Here is a 21,159-nt window from a genome sequence, read left to right as displayed (position 1 = left end):
TGTGATCTTAGCTCACTGCAACCTCCACCTCCCAGGTTCAAGCAATTCTCATGCTTCAGCCTCCTGAGTAGCTGGGATTATAGGTGTGCGCCACCACGCCCAGCTGATTTTTTGTATTTTTAGTAGAGACAGGGTTTTGCCATGTTGCCCAGGCTGGTCTTAAACTCCTGAGCTCAGGCAATTCGCCTGCCTCAGCCTCCCAAGTGCTAGGATTACAGGAATGAGCCACCATGCCCAGCCAGATGCCTCCCTTTGTAAAGTACAATTATTTTTCTCTTTTTTCGGTTTGGCTTTGGTAACTGAAATATTTATTGCTTACTAGATATCTAGGTGTTTCTCACATTTCCCAGATCTCTTGCAGTTAGCTGGGCTCAGGTGATTAGTTCTGTTCAATGGACTGTGGTTGACCAAAGAATTTAAGAGGAGCAAATGAGCCTCCAACAATCTCTTCCCTGTTGAGGCAACCTAGAAACTACATGTTGAGATGGCAGTGTCACAAGGTCAAAATAGCCCGAGGCTCCAAATTACCATAGCATTTACAGTCTTTGTCATTTATGAGTTCTGTATTTGTGGATTTGCCTAGTCACTAATTGTGTTTGTAACCCAAAATCAATACTTACAGAGCTATTGAGGTCATTCACAGACTTGTATTGGGAGGTGACAAGTTGGAGTCACCTGATACAAACGTTCCCAGCTGAGGTGGAACAAGGCAGTGCTCTGCCTTCTTGTTGCAGCTCTCATGGTGTAAATATTAGTGTCTTTTTTTTTTTTTTGAGACGGAGTCTTGCTGTGTCACCAGACTGGAGTGCAGTGGCGATCTCAGCTCACTGCAACCTCCGACCCCCTGGTTCAAGTGATTCTCCTCCCTCAGCCTCCCGAGTAGCTGGGATTACAGGCATGCACCAGCACTCCCCGCTATTTTTTGTATTTTTGGTAGAGACGGGGTTTTACCATGTTGGCCAGGATGGTCTCAATCTCCTTACCTCGTGATCCACCCGCCTCGGCCTCCCAAAGTGCTGGGATTACAGGCGTGAGCCACCACACCTGGCCCAATTCAGTGTTTTTAAATATATTATTTTGTTGAACTATTCAAGGCTATCTAATTCCAGAACATTTCCATCACCTGCCAAATAAACCCTATACCTATGATCTGTCAGTCTCAATTCCCTCCTCCCCAATCCTCAAGAAACCACTAATCTACTTTCTGTCTTCATAGATTTGTTTATTCTGGACATTCAGTTCATTTGCCTTTTCCCCATCTTGGCCTTTTTGCCAGACATACTCTTAGGTGAGGACTTTATAATTACCACCTTATTGCCCCCTTTCATCTCTTCCCCATTTGGGTAGCAGCCCTTACTTAAGCTTGGGTGTTACTGACCTTACCTCCAGTTCAGGAGAAAGCATTAATTAGTGATTTCATCACATCCACTGCCTTACCTCAACAATTTGTTCAGACGTAAGCATATGACCTAACTTCTTGGTCCAATCAGAGTGGTGGTCAGGATATCTTTAGAGGAGTGGAGGCTGACTTATATACAGTTAATGTCCAAATTTTAAATGTACAGTTTGTTGAATTTTTACATCTATATATACCTGTGTAACCACCATGCAGATCAAGATATGGAACATATCTATAGCACTTCAGATGCTTCATGCTTCCTCCCCGTCAGTATCTTCACTCCAAGAATAACCATTATTGTGACCCAAAGCTCAAAAATTTTGTTCATTGACTGAGAAAGGAGTCACTGGCTCTCTTCCCCTGCATATGGGTAAATAGGTGTGCAAGCCTAGGCGCTTCAGAAAATTATCTGGCTACCCAAGTGAAGCCAGTCTGAGAATAACAAGAACACGTGGAAGAGAGCGCAGATAGGAAAATTCCAGAGAAACAAAACCACAGATCTAACAACAGTGAATTTTTACATCAAATCAATCCTGAAGCTATACTACCTTTGAACTTTCCAGTCTCCAGTAAGCTATTTTATTGTTTAAATGGCTTCAACTGATTTTTTTCTCAACTCAGAATTTTTAACCTGAGTTAGAACCTTAACTCCACCTCTTACTTGGTATATGCTCTTGGGCAAGCTACTTAACTTACTTAATTTCTTTAGGCCTTAGTTTTCTGATCTCTAAAAATGTGAAGCTATCTTCCATATGTGATTATTTTATGAAATATGCATACTCTATATACAGTATATATATACTAAATATATAAACATTCTCATACATGTTAAACACTCAATAAGTGATATAATTTTTAATAATAAACATGTCTAAAGACTTAAGTCTTCTAACAACGGAATGGGATCCCTTCTAGATAATAAATCCCAAATAATTAGAAATATTAAGCATTACCTGGATAATCCTCCTTTCAGTGATGTTCTAAAAGGTGTTCCTGCTTTGATGGGAGATAGATTGACTCTGAAATCCCTTCTAACACTAAACACCTGTACAACACTTACTGATTTGAACACTGCCCTGAGCAAAGGCAAAATGAAATAAAGAGACTTTCGGTCCAGAAACAGGTAAAAATAATATCCAATTAAAGTTAATAGTTCACAAGAGAAGCAACATGAGCAGAACACGCAATGGAAATAATACTTCTCAATTAGTTACACTAACAGCTCTGAAGATCTCCTTACTCCACAGAGAGGCCTTTACCTATGCATCAGGGAGGGAGAGGGTAAAATTAGGACTCTAATCAGGCAGTAGAGGTTGCGGGAAGGCTGGAAGCTATAATGATAAAGTCAAGAAATGAGTCAGATTCAGGAGCTGTGGAAAGGGTAGAAAGCTAAGGAGCATAGACTCCACTGGCATTTGAGCTAACTTGTTTTGTTCTTTTTTAGAGATAGAGTCTTGCTATGTTGCCCAGGCTGGAATGCAGTGGTATGATCCTAGCTTGCTGTAGCCTCGAACTCCCGGCCTCAAACAATTCTGCCTCAGCTCATAGCTGGGACTAGAGGCACACATCACCACACTCAGCTTGAACTAACTCTTTTGCTTGACTTTATGCCTTTCAATATCCCTTATCTCAGAGGCAGACTACTGAGCAGTTACTAGGAGTATCTATTAGACACTTATAGATATAGATATATATATATATTTTTTTGAGACAGTCTCACTCTGTTGCCCAGGCTGGAGTGCAGTGGTGTGATCTTGGCTCACTGCAACCTCTGCCTCCCAGGTTCAAGTGATTGTCCTGCCTCAGGCTCCCGAGTAGCTGGGATTACAGGCATCTGCCACCATACCCAGCTAAATTTTTTTTTTTTTTGTATTTTTTAGTAGAGACAGGGTTTCACCATGTTGGCCAGGCTGGTCTTGAATTCCCGACCTCAGGTGATCTATCCCCCTCGGCGTCCCAAAGTGCTGGGATTACAGGCGTGAGCCACCGCGCCCGGCCTAGACACTTATAATTTTTAATTTTAACGAACATACATTGTTCTATCTGAATGTTTATATTTTCAATTCTCTGTTTCCAACAATTCCCTTCATTATCTTTTGCTGGGCCCAAGGATATTGAAGCCATCCATTGCTTTGTCTTCCAAGTTCATCAGTGCCTGCACTGCAAAGGAAACAGATTGTGAGGCTGGAGAGCTAAGAATATTCTACATATATAAATATTTGGTGAAGACCTTGTTTTTCTGGGTTCTAGGTTCCCACAAAAGTCTTTATTAATCTTTAAATTAAGCCTTATGATTCTGTGTACTCTTTGCCATAGACAAGTTTATGAGGATTAAAGAAACTACCTTGCCGCATTTTCCTCCTTTTCACCCTGTCCTCCCTAGAGAATAAGTGGGAAGGCAGGGCTAAGAATGACTAGAAGGAACAGGATTAAATTTAGGCAACATTGTGAAGTAAGCAAAGCCTGTCTTTCACATCTTGCCCTAAATTCTGTGTTCCAATGTTATAAATTCCTCTTGTTGCCCACCTGTGCCCATCACACACAAATACACAGTCCACCTCTCTAATTTCTTATTTTCACACTGAGTTGATTTCAACTAGATATGAGGGGGAAACCACAGATAACACATATTAAAATGTAAAAATCTGCCCTTAACTTTTCTGTTTTTGCTTTGTTTTGAGACGAAGTCTCATTCTGTTGCCAGGCTGGAGTTCAGTGGCTTGATCTCCGCTCACTGCAACCTCCGCCTCCCAGGTTCAAGCAATTCTCCTGCCTCAGCCTCCCAAGTAGCTGGGACTACAGGCATGTGCCACCACGCCTGGCTGATTTTTTTGTATTTTAGTAGAGACAGGGTCTCACCATGTTGGCCAGGATGATCCTAATCTCCTGACCTCGTGATCTGCCTGCCTCGGCCTCCCAAAGTGCTGGGATTACAGGCATGAGCCACAGTGCCCAGCCTCTTTTTTTCCTTTTAGAGGGAAATTGTATTAATCCAAATTAGTCATAGAGTAATGAAATTTAGGAAAAATAACTTTGAATAGATAGTTCTCAGTTTACATCAAACTCTACTATTTAAATCACATATTTATCTTTATAGAGGCTGACACTAGAAGGGGCAGATACAAACAGAAGTTTAGAATTCATAAACCTCTTTAGGGAGTTAGGACAGTGAGCACTTGTGGGCCTCCTGCTCATTGTCTGATCCCCCATAGCTCTCCAGCTTGAGGCTTAGGCCCTGCTGCTGAAGTCTGAAATGCAATCTTCAGAGAAAACAAACGTGCAGAAACTGGTGGGCTGCTCAAATCAAGCAAGAGCCTACCTTGTCCTAATTCCCAACAACTGGGATTAGACTTTCTCTTCTTAGGAAATAAGCTCTCTTACCTCATAGGATTTGGGTGTCCCCTGCTACAGAAGCAGAGTTTCTAGGTTCTCTCTCAGTTAGAGAAAACTGGGACACATTCCCAGAATGTGACATATCAAACCAAGAATTTGCCTATTTTAGTTGTAGGCAGAAATTGAGAAGCTGAGATGCCAGAATAGTGGGCAACTATAAACGCTATATATATATATATATATATTCCCATTGTCCCCATGACTGCCCTAACTCCATTACCTGCAAACTCTTGTAACTTCTTACCCTCCTCTAGGTTATACCGAAGCTTTTCTAGCAACTCAAAATATCGGAAGAGTGAGTCTTTGGGTGAAACACGGTCATCCTGATCCATTTCCATTAGCCCGGGCAGATTTTCGTGCACAAGAGTCTCCCAGTCCAAATGACCTGCAGGGAGGAAGGCTTCAGAAAAGCATGTCTACACTTGTAAAAGTTGGGTAAGAGCCGGTAAATCCTATGGTGTGGGTGGAAAGGTGGGGTGGAAAGAGGTAACAGGAAGCAAGGAGGGAAAGGGTGCATCAGTAAGAAACCACTTTTTACAATGAGCAAAGAGGGCCACGGCCACACTTACCCGAAGTGACGAAGTACAGGGGAAATTAAGAAGCAAAAAGAAAGTAATTAAGACCAGAAAATTGGAAAGGAGATATAGTGGGAGAGCTCCTGTTAAGACTAAGATGTCTTATAGAGGAGTCTGAATTCAAATGGAAAAAACTCATTATTATAGTTCTTCGGCTCACCAATAGATTCAGAAAATCTGGATTCAGAAGAGGAAGAATAGGAAGAGGATGTGGAGGAGACACAGGAGGAAGACTGGTACTCTCTCTTTTTTGACAAGGTCTCTTCTGTTTTTGATGCAGATGTTATTAAATCCTCTTCAGTGGCACCATAATTAGACTCTACTTCAGACACTTCTGATAAGTCCAAACTTTCCCTTTGTTGACTAGCTCCTCTTGAACAGAAAGGAGAAATTTATGGCTTCACAAACATTTACGAGATATGACTAGTCCACTCATTATTCTGGTTCTGCCCCTGGCCACCCCCTAAAGCTGGGGCATAAGACAATGAGGGCCAAACTACTCCCAAACTCTAAACTCAGACACTTCCAACCTCAATCATTCATGTGTCATCCTTAACTCTTCTCTTCCCTCCCATATCCAGTCCATCAAGAAATCCTGCTGACTCTACCTTCGAAATATATCTTTTCTCACTAACTCACTGCCACCACTCTGGCCTAAGCTGTCATCATTTCTTGCCTGGGCAGCAGCATAGCCTCCCAACTGATCTCTCTGCTCCTTCCCTTGTTCTTCTATCAACACAGCAGCCAGCATAATCCTTCTTAAACGTAAGTCACTTCATGTCACTCCTCTGTTCTGCTTGCCATTTCAAAGTCCCTACAATGGCACCCATAACCCTACAGGATCAGGTCACCATTATCTCTCTGACTTCATTTCCCAGCACTCTTCCCCCTGCTCACTCTACTCCAGTCACAATGGCCTCTTTGCTGTTTCTCAAACACACCAAGCATGCTTCCAGCTTAGGACCTTTGCACTAGCTGTTTCATCTGCCTATTAACACTCTTCTTACAGACATCCACATGGTAATCCCCTTACCTCCTTCAAGTCTTTGCTCACATTACCTTTTCAGTGAGGTCACCGTGACTACCCTGTTTAAAACTACAACCCATCTGTGGCTGGGCCCAATGGCTCACGCCTGTAATCCTAACACTTTGGGAGGCTGAGGCGGGTGGAGTGCCTGAGCTCAAGAGTTTGAGACCAGCCTGAGCAACATGGTGAAACCTCGTCTCTACTAAAATACAAAAAAAATAAATAAATTAGCCAGGCATGGTGGCGGGCACCTGTAGTCCCAGCTACTTGGGAGGCTGAGGCAGAAGAATCGCTTGAACCCAGGAGGCGGAGGTTGCAGTGAGCCGATATCGTGCCACCGCACTCCAGCCTGGTGACAGAGCAAGACTCTGTCTCAAAAAAAAAAAAAAAAAAACTACAACCCATCTGCAATCCCACCTTCTACTCCCAATCTCCCTTAACCTGTTCTACTTTTAATTTTCCCATAATGCTTATCATATTTTAGCAGATTAATTTACTTAATATGGTCACTGCTTATTATCTCTTTACCACTACTAATATGTAAGCTCCATGAAGCAGGCATTATTGTCTGTTTTGTTGACTGATACATCCCAAACACCTACTAAGTATTCAATAATTATTTGTTCTTTATTGTTTTTTGTTTGCTTTTTTGAGACAGGGTCTTGCTCTGTCACCCAGGCTGTAGAGCAGTGGCACAGTCACGGCTCACCACAGCCTCAACCTCCCAGCTCAAGCAATCCTCCCACCTCAGCCTCCTAAGTAGCTGGGACCACAGGAACACACCACCACATCCAGCTAATTTTTGTTTGTAGAGACAGGATTTTGCCACATTGCCTAGTTTAGTCTTGACCTCCTGAGCTCAAGTCATCTGCCTACCTCAGTTTTCCAAAATGCTGGTATTACAGGCATGAGTCACCGTGCCTACCCTGCTAAATTTTTGAGGTGGGATCTTGCTTGTTGCCCAGGCTGGAGTACAGTGGTGCAATCATGTCTCAATGCAGCCTTGAACTTCTGGCTTGAACTTCAAGCAATCCTCTTGCCTTGGCCTCTCAAAGTGTTGGGATTACAAGTATAAGCCACAACATCTAGCCAGTAATTATTTGTTAATGAGTGAATGAGTTTAGTTCTGCTTCTGCTTTTTTTGTCCACTGCTAAACACTTGGGGTCTAGAATCATATCTGTTTCATTGAAGGTATTTGTATTAGTGTCCTGTGGCTGCCATAACAAATTACTATAAACTTGGTAGCTTAAAATGACAGAAATATATTCCCTCACAATTCTAGAGGCCAGAGTCTGAAATGAAGGTGTTGGCAGGGCCATACTCTCTCTGGAGGCTTTAGGGGAGAAGTTCCTTGCCTCTTCTACCTCTGGCAGCTGCCTGGCATTTCTCAGCTTCCCTTGGCTTGTGGTGGCATTAGCCCCAACCTCTATCTCCATCTTCACATCGCCTTCCCTATTCTCTGTGTCTTCTCCTCTTTCATCTCTTATAAGTACCCTTGCCATTGGATTTAGGACCTACCTGGATAATCCAGGATGATCTCATCTCAAGATCCTTAACTTAGGATCTTTTTTTTTTCCAAATAAGGTCACATTCACAGGTTCCAGGGAACAAGGACACGGACATATTATTTCGGGTGCCACTAGTCAACCTACTACAATATGCAGTTATTAAATGAATGAATTCTCTCTCAAAGCCAATCTTTATCTTTAGTTTTCCACCCTCTCCTCCTTCACGTGTTTCTATCCCAGTTCACATACATACTCCTAATCTATCATCTATTTTGCTATGGCTTGACCTCAGTGCGTCACGTGACATGTTTCTTTCTCCTGCAAAGCAAAAAAAAAAAAAAGAGTGAAGACAGTTATATTCAAGCAAAAGTGTGGTAAGAAAAAAAGAGTTCATATCAGAAAGTGAAGAAAACTAATTGGGGAGAACAAATTGTAGTCAAGGGGTGAAAAAAAATGGACTCCTCACAGTGCATGAAGAATCAGGCAATATTCTAGAGCTAGAGAATTCTTATCTTTGGGGGCAAATCTACTGTCACAAAGGGAAAAGTGGGGTTAAGGAGTAGAAACAAGAGATGAGCTCAGGAAACCCTTGAGAAGGAAAGTTGGGGTTGAAAAGGGAGAAGCAGACCTCTGGATGATCTGCCGCTTGAACATGTCAGCTTTGAGCTGAAACTCCCGACGTGTCATCTCCTCATTCAGCTCTTTCCTGATATTCTGAAAGTTAGTAACTGCCACAAAGGGCCATTAGGAGCTGGGAGACGGTAATGACTAGATGTGGGAAGAGGGCTTGGGTGGGGAGAATCCAAGTGAAATATCCAATCCAGATCCCAAGCCTTCCTGCTATACTAGGTTCTTTATACCCATAAGCCACCAATCCCAGCTTTCAGACTTTTTCCCAACCACCCTTCCCAAACAAGTTGCACCTCCTCTATGCTTACCCATCATGGCTACTATGATACTTCGAAAGATAATGGAGCCAAGCAACAACCAAAGGATGAAATAGATGCTGCTGAAGATGCGACTGACTTCAGGCACCTTCCAGACGTCCTGAAGCAGTGCATACCAATGATCCAAGGTGAAGAGAATGAACACTGTTACCAGGGAATTCGGGAGGTCCCTAAAGAAAAAGGCATGTGAAGAGACAGAAGCAGAGACCTAAACCTTTCAAAATTGGTACGATTCTTACTTTTAAAGAAACATAAAGCATTTCTTTGTAGTTTGTTCTGATTTTGGCTCCTTTTCTACCATACTCAGTTTTTAGCTAATCATTCTTCAGGTTGAAGTGTTGTTGTTGTTGTCGTTGTTGTTGTTTTTATTAGATGGAGTCTCACTCTGTTGCCCAGGCTGGAGTGCAGTGGCGTGATCTAGGCTCACTGCAACCTCCACCTCCTGGGTTCAAGAGATTCTCCTGCCTCAGCCTCCCGAGTAGCTGGGATTATAGGCATGCACCACCACGCCCAGCTAATTTGTGTATTTTTAGTAGAGATGGGGTTTTGCTATGTTGGCCAGGCTGGTCTCGAACTCCTGACCTAAGGTGATCTGCCAGTCTTAGCCTCCCGAAGTGCTAGGATTACAGGTGTGAGCCACCACACCCAGCCTAAATTCTCCTTTATCATGAATAATCTATGACTAACTCTCACTATTCCATTAGTCCTTGGGTATAATAAATAATAAATAGGTATTGACTGAATTTTTAAAAGATGAATGAATCACCAACTAGATAGTTTTTCTAATTTTTTTTTTTTTTTTTGAGACAGAGTCTCACTCTATCATCCAGGCTGGAGTTGCATGATCTCAGCTCACTTCAACCTCTGCCTTCCAGACTCAAGCAATTCTCTCGCCTCAGCCTCCTGAGTAGTTGGGATTACGGGCATGTGCCACCATGCCCAGCCAATTTTCATATTTTTAGTAGAGACAGGGTTTCACCATGTTGGCCAGGCTGGTCTTGAACTCCTGACCTCAAGTGATCTGCCTGCCTCAGCCTCCTAAAGTGCTGGGATTACAGGTGTGAGCCACCATGCCTGGCCGTTTTTGCTAATTTTATTCTCTACTGCTCTATGGACTCCACTTAATAGAAAATCACTCATAATTTAGCAAAATTTAGCAAAATTAGCAAATGTAGCAAAACAGAAGATCATTCACAAAATTATTCCTATTAGTTTGCTGGTATGAAATGATATGCAAGTAAATGGGTATGTTACATAAACATATGTGATCCTAAATAATGAATATATACAAATTATAAAGTTAATATTTAAAATTACTAAAAAAGTAAAAAGTTTCCGGGAAGGTATCTAAATTTTCCTACCTTTCTTTTTAGTCCCCCACATACAATTTATTGAAAACATCAGAGCTTGCATAGGATAAAATCTGGGACTTTCCTAACTCAATACTCTTACAAAACTATCTGTTAAGAGTTTAACAGAGTCCTGAGAGGCGCTGACAAGATTGAATTCTAATTCATAAACAGGATTATCTACTCGAAATTCAAGTTGATTTTCTTCTAGAAAACACTGATTAGTGGTTTAATATTTTAAAAAATATGTAACACTTCATAAATTTGTGTTTCATCCTTGCACAAGGGCCACGCTAATCTTCTCTATATCCTTCCAATTTTAGTACATGTGCTGCCAAAGTGAGCACTGATTAGGGTTTTCTAGACAGAGATCAGGAATAGGCATGTGCATGTGTAATATGTAGAGATTGGGATAAAACCAGTGATCATATTTGAGAATCACAGTAACATTCATTGATCACTTATAATGTGTTACATACTGTGCTAAGTGCTTAAATGCATTACCACATTTAACCCCACAGTCTTATGAAGTAGCACTGCTATTATTCCCCCCACCTTTTTTTTTTTGAGACGGAATTTCACTCTTTGTAGCCCAGGCTGAGTGCAGTGGCTCAATCTCAGCTCACTGCAATCTCTGCCTCCCGAGTTCAAGCGATTCTCCTGTCTCAGCCTCCCGAGTAGCTGGGATTACAGGCACCCACCACCATGCCCGGCTAATTTTGTATTTTTAGTAGAGACAGGATTTCACCATGTTGGCCAGGCTGGTCTCGAACTCCTGAACTCAGGTGATCCACCCGCCTTGGCTTCTCAAAGTGCTGGGATTACAGGCGTGCGCCACCGTGCCCAGCCTATTCCCATTTTTCTTTTCTTTTTTTTTTTTTGAGATGGAGTCTCGTTCTGTTGCCAAGCTGGAATGCAGTGGCATGATCTCTGCTCACTGCAATCTCTGCCTCCCAGATTCAAGCAATTCTCCTGCCTCAGCCTCTGGAGTAGCTGGAACTACAGGTACATGCCACCACGCCTGGCTAGTTTTTGTAAATTTGGTAGAGACGGGTTTTCACCATGTTGGCCATGATGGTCTCAATCCCTTGACCTCATGATCCACCCACCTCGGCCTTCCAAAGTGCTGGGATTTCAGAGGTGAGCCACCGCGCCTGGCCCCCATTTTTCAAAACAAGTAACTGAGTCACAGAAACCAAGCTTAACCACTGGAGTGTACTGCTATTTAAAGATGGCTGATGACAGTGTGGTTTGAATTTACAAAACCCAGAATAAACATGGAACTAGCTTCCCTAACCTCAAGATCAGAGCTAATACCATTCACTGTTCTTTTGCTTTCTCTTTCCCTCTCCCTATTGTGTTCTATTTCAGTTTCTTGGAATAGGCTGTACTTTTTATGACTATACTTTGGACAAGCTTCCTGGTCTCTTAGGCAAATTTTCTCCCCTCACTCAGCTGTCCCCCAGCTCTGCTTATGAGAAGAACACATGGTACTCCAGGTCCTGACGAGGGGAACGGGTGTACTCTGAGAAGACGTAGACACCAGTCACAACAAAAATGTAGAAGATGAGCAGCAACATCAAGAGGAAAGTCATGCTCTAGAGGCCATAACCTCAAGTCAGACGTGGGCCAGACTAGGCTGATCTCCACCAACAGCCCAGTCAAGCCCACCTGGCAATCTCCCACCAAACCCTCTCTTGCACTGCTGAACCCAGTCATCTCTGAACCATGGCACCTGTCCCCAGCCCCTTCTCATCCAATAACATTTCACAGGACGTTTCATTGCCTTCTTTGACCCACCCAGATTTGTTTCATATTCTTTTTTTTTTTTTCTTTTTGAGACGGAGTCTCACTCTGTCGCCTAGGCTGGAGTGCGGTGGCGCAGTCTCGGCTCACTGCAACCTCCGCCTCCCAGGTTCAAGCGATTTTCCTGTCTCAGCCTCCAGAGTAGCTGGGATTACAGGCACACACCACAACGCCTGGCTAATTTATTTATTTATTTATTTTTATTTTTTTATTTTTAGTAGAGACGGGGGTTTCACCATGTTGGTCAGGCTGGTCTCAAACTCCTGACCTAGTGATCTGCCCACCTCGGCCTCCCAAAGTGCTGGGATTACAGGTGTGAGCCACCACGCCCAGCCGATTTGTTTCATATTCTATGTTAAGCCCTCATATTTATCTACCTTTAGCTTGCAACAGTCAAATCACCTTGAGGGTCCTGACCTGGACCAAAATAATAACTCAAATTTGACGGAATTGTGCAAGGAGTTTGAGACCTCAGCACCCAGCAGATCCTCAGAAGCTGAAGCCACACCGATTGGCCTGTTACCCCTACCAATACCACAACCTCAGGAAGCAGGGACTGTGGAAAACGCACAGATTATGAGTATAATACACCCCAAGGCACCCAGGCAGAGTTGCACCTTCTTCATCTCATCCTCTTCATTGTTCCCTGGGCATTATCCCTTGAATAGCATTCTCTGAGAATTGCTTACTATTCAGCCTTTCTATATTAAGTTGCTTAAACACTGTACTTCAACTAGTTCAGACATAAAAAGGGGGATAAAATTCATGGTTATTTAATTGGGTTGTTGTGGAGCATAAATGAGATAATGTAAGGAAAACACTTAAAATAGTGCCTGGCACTTAGTAAGAGCTCAGTAACCGGCAGATGCTCTTGTTGGTGTTGATGTTGTACTTAGTCTACTTTGCTCCTAATACCAACAACTCCTCAATGACTGATGTTTCGTTTTAGGAAAAAAAATCAAAAGAAGGAAGTTAAGTAAATTTTTGTTTCTTCCTATTATCGTGTTAACTTTTCTTGTTCTTTCGATTTACCTAGGCACATTCTTCATCCCACTAAACGAACCCTCAGGATCTCTATCCTTACCAACATGGTAACAACAAAGTCAAAGACATTCCAGGCACTCTTCCAGAAAACGGAAAAGTTGGATAGCCACTTAAGAAGGATCTCCGGGATGAAAATAAGCAAGATAAACCAAGCTGCCACCTCCAAGGTCAGCTTCAATGGCCATAGTTTGGTATTTGTGGATTCCAGAAATTCTGTGAGGATAGAGCAAAGGAGGAATAAAAGTTAAGGAAGCTGGAAACCGAATGATGGAGAATGATCACACTTATAAACCACAGTTTTGCCCACTACGGTTTCATTTTTCTTTGAGTTTCTCTTCTTAACACTGTTGCTTCAACCTGTGAAATACAGGGAAGGACAGAATTGACCATAAAACATAGCCACAACCAATCTGTTGATATAGTTATGTCTGCCCAGCTACAAGTCACTTCCGATCCACTCTGGGGGTCACACAGCTACTAAGAGACTACTCTCTTTAATTACCCCTACCTCCAACCCCCCACCCCATCTACTGTACTGTTAGCTCAGTCCCAAAGTTCACAAGAAAGCAATGGGTCTTGAGAACAGAATGAAAATATAGGGCCATGATATCTGAAGTACTTTATAACGAATGTAGAAACAAGCCAGAATCACTGGGGGATATCGAATTATAACAATAAATCACTTGGTTCTGTTAGCTTTCTTTTAAAACTTTTCCTTTCTTCCCTGCCTAAAATTGGCTTTGTTCTGCAAAGCAAATTGAATGCACACTTCTTCTCTAGAACCTTATTATTTACTAACTGCTATTCCTTAATTCATTACCTTTCTCTTTCAACCTTCTTCATCTCTTTTATACAATTAATGGATGTATGCCACACTCTAGAAAAAAAAACACTCAGATTATAATAGGCTTAAGAGCTAAATAGAAATCAACATTGTGGTGCTCTGGCTTTAAATTCATCCTGATGCTGAACTGGATCCAGACAAAAAGAACAGAACCATACTTCAACCATACCTAGAATTTTACAGAGGTTAGCCCCTTCTAAAAACCAATGGAGTTACGCTATACTTATTCCTACGCTGGTTTTGAGACAGAGTCTCACTCTGTCACCCAGGCTGGAGGAGTGCAGTGGCATAATCATGGTTCACGGAAGCCTGGATCTTCCGGGCTCAAGAGCCTCTGGGTAACTGGGACCACAGGCACACGTCACCATGCCCAGCTAATTTTTTCTTTAAATTACTTGTAGAGATGGGGTCTCCCTATGCTGCCCACGTTGGCCTAAAACTCCTGGGCTCAAGCGATCCTCCTGCCTTGGTCTCCCAAATTGCTGGGGTCATAGGCATGAGCCACTGCACCCAGCAATCCTATGCTTATTTAGGCTCTGTACTTCTTCTGTAAGTTTTTCTTTCATGTACGTTTCTCTAAGATGGACAATATTTCACATTTTAACATCCATGAAATTAGGATTTTTTTTTTTTTTTTTGAGATGGAATCTCGCTCTGTTGCGAGGCTGGAGTGCAGTAGTGCAATCTCAGCTCACTGCAACCTCTGCCTCCCAAGTTCAAGAGATTCTCCTGCCTCAGGCTCCCGAGTAGCTGGGACTATAGGTGTGCGCCACCACGCCCAGCTAATTTTTGTATTTTTGGTAGAGACGGGGTTTCACCATGTTGGCCAGGATGGTCTCCATCTCTAGACCTCGTGATCTGCCTACCTTGGCCTCCCAAGGTGAGGATGCATTTTACAACCAGCGATGTGTCCCAGTTTAATTGGGCATGATTTTTATTTCTTATTGGTAAACAGTGAATTTCACCATTGATGACAGCTTAGATTCAATAAAATACAAAATTTTTCACTTAACAATAAATTCGGCCAGGCGCGGTGGCTCAAGCCTGTAATCCCAGCACTTTGGGAGCCCGAGGGGGGCGGATCACGAGGTCAGGAGATCGAGACCATCCTGGCTAACACGGTGAAACCCCGTCTCTACTAAAAATACAAAAAAAAAAATTAGCCGGGCGTGTTGGCGGGCGCCTGTAGTCCCAGCTACTCGGGAGGCTGAGGCAGGAGAATGGCGTGAACCCGGGAGGCGGAGTTTGCAGTGAGCCGAGATTGCGCCACTGCACTCCAGCCTGGGCGACAGAGCAAGACTCCGTCTCAAAAAAAAAAACAATAAATTCTAGCTCTCAGGAGCATGCGATTATATAATTAGAAAGAGCTGAGGCCCACATTTGTGGCTGGAAAATAGAATGCTATAATTTTTATTCAGTTTTTGCCCTTGCAAAACAGGAACCCAAAGACAGCAATGAAGTAAAATAAGGCTCTTGTAAAGCAGAATATAGTTTTGAGTAGTTTAAAATAGTTTAAGTAGGGAAGTCCAAATTACAGAAGCAGTAGCACTTTTACTCTCTGGAAAAAATAATAATTTGATAGAAGCTAAACAAACCCAAGGAAGTTCAGAGGAACAAATAGCAGAAATTGTCTCAGCAGCACAGAATGTGCAAAAGTGACTGCCTCCACTCTACATCAAGTAATGTGTCCTCTCTGAAGATGAAAAATACCTTTTTAAAATTCTTGGAATTTTTCAGGCTGCTATAGCAAGGCAAAGGAGTCTTAATGGAAATAGAGACCAGGAACCCAGTGAAGTCTACCCAGGAATCTTAGCCAGTGAAGTGAAGTAGCAGTGAATATCTATGCTTCAATATTCTTCTCAGGGTGACAGACAGTAGCCATTTGATCAAGCAAGTCAGGCAAATATATAATTCTGTTTTACAGGGTAGAGTTCACCATGAACAGTTATCTATTGCTACCCCCTATTCTAGAAAAACAACAGTAGGTCGCCTCACAGAATACCAGATAAATTCACATTGGTTTCAAGGAGTCCAATACTATAGGCGGGGAGAATAAGTACACTGTAACAATAAACTGATATGTAGATTTTGACATTTACACAGTTTTAATATTTTTAGTAATGTTTTGGCTAGTTATATCCATCATGAAACAAGAAACACTGATGTTGAAACATAATTCCTTTCTCTCTTCTTTTTTTTTAAAATGGATTCTCACTCACTCTGTTGCCCAGCTGCCATCTCAGCTCACTACAAACTCTGCCTCCTGGGTTCAAGCGATTCTCCTGCCTCAACCTCCTGCGAAACTGGAAACATAGGTGTGCATCATCACCATACCCACTGATTCTTGTATTTTTAGTAGAGACGGGGTTTCACCATGTTGGCCAGGTTGGTCTTGAACTCCTGACCTCAAGTGATCCGCAGGACTAGGCCTCCCAAATAGCTGGGATTACAGGCATGAGCCACATGCCCAGCCAGAAATACAATTTCATGAAGAGCATTAAGAGTGATAATTCTGGCCGGGCGCGGTGGCTCATGCCTATAATGCCAGCACTTTGGGAGGCCGAGGCAGGCGGATCACAAGGTCAGGAGATCGAGACCATCCTGGCTAACACGGTGAAACCCCATCACTACTAAAAACACAAAAAGTTAGCCGGGTGTGATGGCAGGGGCCTGTAGTCCCAGCTACTCGGGAGGCTGAGGCAGGAGAATGGCACGAACCTTGGAGGCGGAGCCTGTAGTGAGCCGAGATCATGCCACTGCACTCTAGCCTGGGCGACAGAGCGAGACCCCGTCTCAAAAAAATAATAATAAAATAATAAAATAAAAAAATAAAGTGCAAAACAGAATTACCAATATCCAGTTGTGGAAGTAGATTTTTTAAAGCCCTAACAGTTTAGATGGCTTTGTGATCTGGAAAAAAAATTTAAGCCTAAAAAAAGTCTTAATGTTTATCATATTAATTAGTCTGTTCAAAGAAATATGTAAATCACAAATAATTTCCCTTTGCAAAATCCCTCCTCCCTTTCTACCACAAGAATAAGCTTAATAAGATAAAATTTCCATGAGCTTGCCAGGTAATTTCTAGTCTGGCTATCTACTTACCCTCTGGCACAGTGATCAGGTTTCATATTCAGTTAACTGCTTTACCAAATAGAATAGTTAGTGCTATTCTACTTTAATTTGTCTATTAGATCTAGGGCAGGAGTCCCAAGCCCCAGGCTACGGACTGGTACCAGTCCATGGTGTGTTAGGAACCCGGCCATGCAGCAGGAAGTGAGTGCTGGGTGAGTGAGCATTACCGCCTAAGCTCCACCTCCTGTCAGATCAGCTGTGGCTGTGGCATTACATTCTCATAGGAGGGCGAGCCCTATTGTGAACTGCGTGTGCGTGATCCTTAGGAGAATCTAATGCCTGATGATCTGAGGTGGAACACCTTCATCCCGAAACCTCCTTCCTACCCCATCCATGGAAAAACTGTCTTCCAAGAAACCAGTCCCTGATGCCAAAAAGGCTGGGGACCACTGATCTAGGAAATCCTGTATAGTTACTGTTATTTACTTCATTCCAAGGCTTAGGACTATAATCCTAGCCATGCAAGGCAGATACATGGCAGCAATCATACAATAAAAGGGAATTATAAGTAACTTAGTTCAAAATCCTCACTATTACAAGGAGGAAATAAAACACCTCAAAGTATATAGTATACTGTAGTGGGTCAGTGACATCAATTATTGTTGTATATTTAAATATCTTTGACCTGACTGCACTAAAGGACTACTTTTTTCAGACAGGGTCTCACTTTGTCACCTAGGCCGGAGTTCAGTTGCACGATGGCTCACTGCAACCCCCACCTCCCAGGCTCAAGCGATCCTCCCACCTCAGCCTGCTGAGTAGCTGGGACTACAGGCAGGTGCCACCACGCCTAGCTAATTTTTCTATTTTTTGTAGAGATGAGGTTTCTCCACGTTGGCCAGGCTGGTCTCAAACTCCTGAGCTCAAGCGATCCTCCTGCCTCAGCCTCCCAAAGTGCTGGGATTACAGGCATGAGCCACCATGCGTGGGCCCCAGAGATAAGCTTGTAGGGGACTCGGAGCTGGAGGGAGTCCTGAACTGGCTACAGGCACTGGACATTTCTGTTGAGGAAAATATCTGTGTGACATAAACAGCTAAGAGCTTCATAACTATGCCCTTCTCTTAAAAATTCCTCCTAGGCTGGACGTGATAACTCGTGCCTGTAATCCCAGCACTTTGGGAGGCTGAGGCAGGAGGATCTTTTGAGCCCAGGAGTTCAAGATCAGCCTGGACAACATAGTGAGACCCTGTCTCTATAAAAAAAAAAACAACAACATAATTAGCTTGGTGTAGTGGCATGCACCTGTAGTCGAAGCTACTCAGGAGGCTGAGGTGGGAGGATCAATAGAGCCCTGGAGGTCGAGGCTGCAACGAGCCATGATCACACCACTGCACTCCAACCTAAGCAACAAAGTGAGACTCTGTCTCTAAAAAATAAAGTGGGAGACTTCCCCACAACAGTGAGAATGAAACAAATGAGTAGTTCTACTGTCCTTTCATCATTTCTGAGCAGTTTGAGATTATCAACAAATGAGCTCACTGATTTTGCAGACATCCTTATGTTTTGAATATGTTTCATATAATTTATTATTGGTTTAAGAGTCATTTCCTTTTAAGTAATTTTTTTGGCTCAGCTAATATCTTAGTTGTACCTACCTTTCCATACTTTGTGAGCTTTCTTATTTGTACTTGAATAATATTTCTAAATATACTTGTAAAAATGTAAATGTTAGGCTGGGCGCAGTGGCTCACCCCTGTAACCCCAGAACTCTGGGAGGCCGAGGCGGGTAGATCACGAGGTCAGGAGATTGAGACCATCCTGGCTAACATGGTGAAACCCCGTCTCTACTAAAAATACAAAAAATTAGCTGGGCATGGTGGCGGGCGCCTGCAGTCCCAGCTACTCCGGAGGCTGAGGCAGGAGAATGGCGTGAACCTGGGAGGCTGAGCTTGTGGTAAGCCGAGATCGTGCCACTGCACTCCAGCCTGGGCAACAGAGTGAAACTCCGTCTCAAAAAAAAAAAAAATGTAAATGTTAGATCGTTCACGGATAGGCACCAATGTCTTTAACAGAAAAGGTTAATTCAAACAATTGTCAGGCTAAACTGACAAGAGAAATAAAACTGGTCTTCCCAAGTTCAATTCCTTGTGGATTTGTTACATTGCTACATATTACACCCAGTTTTATGTGTCTAGATGCTCTGTATCTAGTATACTCTTGAGAACCCTCCAAATATTATTATTTTTTTTTTTGAGATGGGGTGCAGTGGCATGATTTCAGCTCACTGCAACCTCCGCCTCCCAGAATCAAGCGTTCTTCAGCCACAGCCTCCTGAGTAGCTGGGATTACAGGCGCCCGCCACCACGCCCAGCTAATTTTTTGTATTTTTAGTAGAGATGCGGTTTCGCCATGTTGGTTAGGCTGGTCTTGAACTCCTGACCTCAAGTGATCCAACCACCTCGGCCTCCCAAAGTGCTGAGATTACAGGCGTGAGCTATCGTGCCCAGCCAGTATTTCTAGATTTTAGCAGTTGCATAAATCCTACTCCAGAAGGCTTAATATAATTGTCCTTAATATAAATGTCACAATTCAAATGACATTCAAAAATGTAAAATGATCAATTTAGAAAAAAAAATTACTCCTACCCACTTCCTCTTTTTTTCTTTCTTTTTTTTTTTTTTTGAGACAGAGTTGTATGTACTCTGTCGCCCAGGCTGAAATGCAGTGGCACAATCTCAGCTCACTGAAACCTACGCCTCCCGGGTTCAAGCAATTCTCCTGCCTCAGCCTCCCGAGCAGCTGGGACTACAGGCCACGCCACCACGCCCAGCTAATTTTTTGTATTTCTTAGTGGAGACAGGGTTTCATCACGTTGCCCAGGCTGGTCTTGAACTCCTGAGCTCCGGCAATCCGCCCGCCCCGGCCTCCCAAAGTGCTAGGATTACACGTGTGAGCCGCCGCGCCTGGCCTCACTTCCTCTTTCATACAATGTCAGTCCTCACGTATTTCAACCATCAATACGATCGCATTCAAAAAGATCAGGAAGATGATGTAAGTTTTTGAAGAGAGGACCTGTTATCTCTTAAGGAAACATACAGAGTGGAGTTCTTTCTGATTTATGCAGCTGAAATAATAAGAACAATAACATAAGCAGTGAGAATGAGACAATGGAGTTTGGGGAGCAAAAAATAAGTCATTAGTCAGATGATCAACAGCCAGGATAAAAATGAGTGACATGAAAGGATACACTCAAGGACCCATCCGGCCCACAAAGAAAAATGTGGCCTCTGACTGCAGCACACATGAAGCCTGCTCAACAGCCTCATGTGAAATCCGTCCTATACATTGAGGCTTTATAGAGAAATGCACTAGCTGGTGTTGATCTCCCAACATAAGTTTCTTCTGGCGGGAAGGATCTACAACAAAAATTAAAAAGGGATAGTGGATAAATACAAAGAAAATAGAGCAGGTAGGGTTGGGGACAGCGATATTGGTCAGATAATCGGTCCCCCTAATGCCTTACTGCTGGTCCTTCTCTTCTCACAGCAACTAAGAATTCTGTTTGGAGTGAGAACAAATGTATTACTTATAACCAACACTGTCCATGCCCACAAAAGCAGCAGGTTCACTCTTAAAGTTTTAAGAGTCTTTGACAGAAACTGTTCCCAATCATCCACGGCTAGTGGCTATCCTAGGCCTAAAAGGGAAAGACGTGGATTCTATCTCCTCAGTTTTATTTACAAGCCCTTGATTTATCAAGTTTGGTAAATCAGCAACTAAACCGACCTCCCCAGAATTTTCCACTCTTAAATGTAGAGGATGTGGATAAGAGTCTTAAATTTAAATTAGTGAAGAAATAGGCTGCTGACCAAGTAACTCCCTGATAGTGTGCCGCGGCACAGCTTGGCTCAAGCCTTGCAAATGCTCGATGAGAGAGAAAGTATCGATGAGACGTGAACGAATGGCATCAGCTCGGGGCAGCTGCATCTGCCCTTCTTGGTGGTAAGCGGCCATGTCTGCTAAGAAAATGTAAGCATCAAGTGTCATTTCATTCTTGGAGCTGCACCAAGGATTACAGGTTTTCTGTCCCCTCCACCCCACCCTCTTTGCCCTTAAGATTCCTTAACCCACATTTAGGAACTAGGAGCAGTTGGGAAGAACAAACATTGTACTAAGACTCAGGGTTTTTTGAA

At 43.0% G+C, this 21,159-nt stretch overlaps 1 long non-coding RNA gene, 1 other non-coding gene and 1 pseudogene across 2 annotated transcripts; all 3 read right to left on the bottom strand.

The window, feature by feature from the left end:
* Positions 1-2,241: 2,241 nt before the first annotated feature.
* On the bottom strand, positions 2,242-21,087 carry LOC129481708 (cation channel sperm-associated protein 2-like; annotated as a pseudogene).
* On the bottom strand, positions 10,440-10,546 carry LOC129483586 (U6 spliceosomal RNA). Its single transcript, XR_008658109.1, has one exon. It is a non-coding gene; the product is annotated as a U6 spliceosomal RNA (small nuclear RNA).
* LOC134736668 (uncharacterized) lies at positions 13,271-17,017 on the bottom strand. The gene is made up of 3 exons (XR_010120834.1): positions 16,996-17,017; positions 13,870-13,926; positions 13,271-13,406 (listed from the first exon to the last, which is right to left on the bottom strand). It is a non-coding gene; the product is annotated as an uncharacterized lncRNA (long non-coding RNA).
* Positions 21,088-21,159: the final 72 nt, after the last annotated feature.

The sequence above is a fragment of the Symphalangus syndactylus genome, chromosome 5 (assembly GCF_028878055.3).
Source record: "Symphalangus syndactylus isolate Jambi chromosome 5, NHGRI_mSymSyn1-v2.1_pri, whole genome shotgun sequence".
Classification (NCBI taxonomy): Eukaryota; Metazoa; Chordata; class Mammalia; order Primates; family Hylobatidae; genus Symphalangus; species Symphalangus syndactylus.
The sequence above is the reverse complement of the archived record's forward strand: the minus strand, read 5'-3'. Positions and strand labels throughout refer to the sequence as shown.